This window comes from Rhinopithecus bieti, unplaced genomic scaffold (genome assembly GCF_001698545.2).
Source record: "Rhinopithecus bieti isolate Rb0 unplaced genomic scaffold, ASM169854v2 scaffold_48885, whole genome shotgun sequence".
NCBI classification, from domain to species: Eukaryota; Metazoa; Chordata; class Mammalia; order Primates; family Cercopithecidae; genus Rhinopithecus; species Rhinopithecus bieti.
In genome coordinates this window covers 75,931-80,653 of record NW_016819275.1, presented here as the reverse complement: position 1 = coordinate 80,653, position 4,723 = coordinate 75,931, and the positions used below count along the sequence as shown (strand labels likewise).

The following is a 4,723-nucleotide window of genomic DNA, read 5'->3' as shown; positions in this document are numbered from 1 at the left end:
TTAATTTCCTTGAAAATCATGCTTGATTTTCAAATGGGATGATTTTGATATTTTAAATTATCACCAGACATATTGAATTTTTGTGTATTTTTTGAGACAGAGTCTCACTCTGTCACCTAGGCTGGAGTGCAGTGGCGCAATGTCAGCTCACTGCAACCTCTGCCTCCCAGGTTCAAGTAATTCTCCTTCCTCAGCCTCCTGAGTAACTGGGATTACAGGCATCCACCACCACGCCCGGCTAATTTTTGTATTTTCAGGAGAGATGGGGTTTCACCATGTGGGCCAGGCTGGTCTCAAACTCCTGACCTCAAGTGATCTGCCCGCCTGAGCCTCCCAAAGTGCTGGAATTACAGGCATGTGCCACCGTGCCTGGCCAGACATATTTTAAAAGTCATACATTCCATGTTTGGTCCTCAAGACCTCCCAGGGTATAATACATGCAAAACAATGAACAGACACAGGATGGGCAAAGATTCACCTATGATCATCTCCCTCACTGCCTCATTGGGAAATGTATTTTATTACAGATAACAGTCTCAGAAACCAGTTTTCTCTTGGACAAATAATTAATAGGTACCTAACAAATAACTGATTGTTCTTCCTGGCATATTGTCTAATTTAATGCTTGCCCCCACATTTTGTCCTTTTCTGCACAGCAGGATACAATTTCTAAATGTGTAAATGATCACAAAGTCAGTATTTTTAATAAGATGAATAGAAAGAGTCTCATATGCTGATTTATAATCTCTTGGCTTGTTTTCAGAAGTTGACGTGTATATCTCAACCTCACTGCAATGCACAAATGCATGCAAAACTGTTCCCCTTGTTTAAAAAATCCTGGATTTAAAAAAATTGCTTGTTATACTAACTGCTTAATTTACTGCATCTGATCAATGACCCAGTTCAGGCCCACCACTCCCACACTTATTGGGGACAGCTGAGGCACAACCAGACACACTAAACTGAGCTGCTGCTGGGAGTCCAGGCTTAACCCTACAGCAAGCTTGCAAACTTCACATGTAAGTATAGTCTGTATATAAAGGAAACTCTGGCCAGAGACGACATTTGATCCCACAGTTCATCAAGTCTATGTACGACATTTCACATACCACCCAATAGATGTAATGACAAGATAATATTAACAGCAACCACTTTCCTGGATCACTCCCGCGCCACAGACACCACTCCAATACAACAACCACACATTGCATTAATACCCCAAACCTATTCTCAATTTGTTAAATATGGTGTAAGCTCACAGTTAGGAGGATGCAAATCTAGTTGAGCCAAAGAGTCCCTGCAGCTCTGGTAGCCAAGGTGGAGGGCCACCTCAGGGCTTTCCAGTACCCGCAGCTGTGGCTCAGACAGCTGCAGCCAGGAGCTAGTGTGGTGGGACAGCTAATGCGGGAAGTAGAAGTCAGCTGGCCCAACTTGGGGAGGTATCTCTCTCAGCATCTCAGCTTTGGGACTCTGTCACCACCTCTTCCTAGCCCAAGCTGCTGCCTAAACCAGGCATGTTGAAGGGTGAACAGTGGCTGCCACAAGGCCAAGGCCAAGAGATTGCTGAGAGTCCCACTCCCCTACCTGAGCCCCTAGGCCTGTGACAAGCCACACTGTCCTCCAGAACCCATCTAGCTCTAGGCAAAATGTCTTAGGCTTCTGACTGAGGAGTCCACCAGGGTATGAGTAGCAAAAGCTAGGATCTGGGCTTTCCAGAGGGCAGAGCCTCTTTCTTTCTAGTCCCCCAGCCTCTTCCTCTGCTTGAAAGTGACTGTTTGTTGCAAACACACAGGTTGTTGTCCATAAGTTCTCAGCCAGTCTCTGGTAATTAGGTTTGAAAACATGAGGTAGAAGCGTCCCCTCGCATGGATGTTGTGCCTGGCTGGCTAGTGTCACCCTCCGGCAGGTGAACAGAAGCCAGTCCTTGTCCTGACTCCTGGCCAGTTGTGCCATACACCAAGACTCTTCAAAACCTACTCCCTCAAGCTCTGCTCCAGGAAGAGCAGGACCTGGAATGGAAGTGGGGAGCACCACTGTCTTTTCACACCCTTTGAGTGCCTTCTGGCCACCAGTCTTTCCTTTGTCGACACTTCCACTTGAAGTCCTCCTGCACCCAGTTGGACTACAGACTTCAGAGTTCACAGGCAGGTTCACCCTGGGATCCTGCCTAGCAAGTGTAATCTCTTACACTAATCAGCATGACCTGGAAGCTCCTGGGTGGATCTGAGTAACAAATTTCCTCCTGGCCCAAAGGCCAGGCTTTTTTTTTTTTTGTCTTCTTCACAGCTTTCAGGTGAGTGCTGGATTTGCAGAGAGTAACCAGGCCCTCAAACCTATGGAGATACATTTTCCTGGTGGTGCATCCACTCGTCTCCTGGGGAGATAAAAGAGATGGCTTGTTCTGCTTCTTTTTTGTTTTTGTTTTGAGGTGGAGTTTTGTTCTTGTTGCCCAGGCTGGAGTGCAATGGTGCAATCTCGGCTCACCGCAACCTCTGCCTCCCAGGTTCAAGCAATTGTCCTGCTTCGGCCTCCTGAGTAGCTGAGATTACAGGCATGCGTCACCACGCCCGGCTAATTTTTTGTATTTTTAGTAGAGATGGGGGTTTCTTCATACTGGTCAGGGTAGTCTCGAACTCCTGAACTCAGGTGATCCACATGCCTTGGCCTCCCAAAGTGCTGGGATTACAGGTGTGAGCCACGGCACCCTGCCGGCTTGTTCTGCTTCTAAATGAGCTGCCAAGCCACACGAAGCCCGAAAAACCCTGCTCACAGCACGGATGGGGTACAGAAGAGCAATGCTGGCTGTGGAACACCCCCCTGCAGGGAGCTGGGCCAGGGCTAGTGGGGTGAGTCTTGGATCAGGCCATAGTGTGGCCCAACTCCTCCAGCCCTACAGGCAGCGGGATGCCCAGCTCCACCAGGTACAGGGAGTCCTCCAGTTTTGAGACTGCCAGTCTGCTCTTGGGCTCCAGTCTGCAGTAGATCATGGCCAGGGGAAGAAGGCTGGAGGGCAGTCTGTGGGGACAAACTTCTCCCAGAAAAGCTTCATGCTGAGGCCAAAGTCCAGTGTTTGGGGAAGGAAATCAGGATCTGCATACATCTGCCCAATGGTCTCGCAGAGAATGATCCCAAAAGAGAAGACATCCACATTTCATCATAGCTCTTTCTATTTAGCATCTCAGGTGTCACCCAGTAGAGGTTTCCTACCACCGTGTAGCACTTCTTGAAGTTGTTATTGTGCAAGTTACATTTCTTGCTGGTGGCCATTCTGGAGGTGATGCCTTTGGCCAAGCTGACTTCCTGCTGCCAGGGGAATGGGTTCACACTTTGCAGAAAGTCCTTCAGCGTGCCCCCATCAATGTCCCCTCAGCAAGTTCAGCTTCTTGTCCTTGTACAGCACGCCAATGAACTTGAGCACATTGAGGTGGTCCAGGCTTCACGACACTTTCACTTCAGTCAGAAAAGTCTTCTGGTTCTCCTCATCACATCGCATTAACTCCTTCATGACCACCACTTTGCCTGTGGCTTTGTGTGTCACTTTGATAGCCTGCCCGAAGAAGCCCTTCCCCAGGACCGCCTCGTGGATCAGGTCACAAGACCGGAAGATCTGCTTTGAATAAGTGCTGGAACAACAAAGGGATTCCCAGTGGCTGACGTCACAGCTGAGCAGTAGGGGCTCCTTTGTGGAGCTAGGGCTAGGGGACTTGGAGATGCTGTTACTGAGTCTCAGGGAGCATCTTCTCAGCATCCCCTCTGGATTATCCTTGGTATCCAGGGTGCTGAGGGCGTGAGGGTGTCCAGCATTCTGCATGTGAGGAGAGAGCCAGGCATCCAGACGCAGCTGGGCTGGGCACCAGGAGACGGGGTCATGTTCAATCAACAGCAGAAGTGTCTGGCTCATCTGGCTAATTGCATCCTCCAACTCCTCTACTTGGAGTGTGTGGATGGGGGTTCCACTGATCTCCAGGATGTGGTCCCTGGGGTGGATGGCATTGTGGCTGTTGGGACTGATGTGCATCTGTTTGACCTCTTTTACTTGCATGGTGGTAATGTAGTTGGAGCAGGCATTCTCCACGGACACGGAGAAGCTCTGCCTGCCCTCTGTGGTGGCCAGCATGGACACGAGCATGACAGAGTAGGGCAGCTGGTCCTGAATGGACTCTGTGGAGAGTCTCTCAAATACGGGTGCCAGCACCACCTCATTGTGGTACTTTCCACAGTATAGGGTGACATGCAGCACCAGGGCATATGCATCCCCATCCTCAATGGTCACCTTATAGCTCATACAGGCAAAGCATTCTGGATGGTACTTGAACTCCCTATTCGCAGCAGCGAATCTGCATGGGTCTGCAGCAACCTCAATTCTTGCCTCCTCAGAAGAAATAATTTCACTGAGGGGCATAAGACAGTGAGAGACCAAGGCAAGTTTCAGAGCAGGAAAGAAAGTTTATTAAAAAGCTTTAGAGCAGGAATGAAAGGAAGTAAAGCACACTTGGAAGAGGGCCAAGCAGGAGACTTCAGAGATCAAGTGTGCAGTTTGACCTTTGACTTGGGGTTTTATATGTTGGCATTCTTCTGGAGTCTGCATCTTATCTCCCCTGATTCTTCCCTTGGGGTGGGCTGTCTGCATGTGCAATGGCCTGCTAGCACTTGGGAGGGGCTGCATGCGCAGTGTGTTTACTGAAGTTGTGCATATGCTCACTTGAGGTGCTTTCCCCTTACC

At 49.3% G+C, this 4,723-nt stretch overlaps 1 pseudogene; it reads right to left on the bottom strand.

Moving 5' to 3' along the window:
- Positions 1–2,858: 2,858 nt before the first annotated feature.
- On the bottom strand, positions 2,859–4,312 carry LOC108519625 (LIM domain kinase 2 pseudogene; annotated as a pseudogene).
- Between the last annotated feature and the right edge of the window lie 411 nt (positions 4,313–4,723).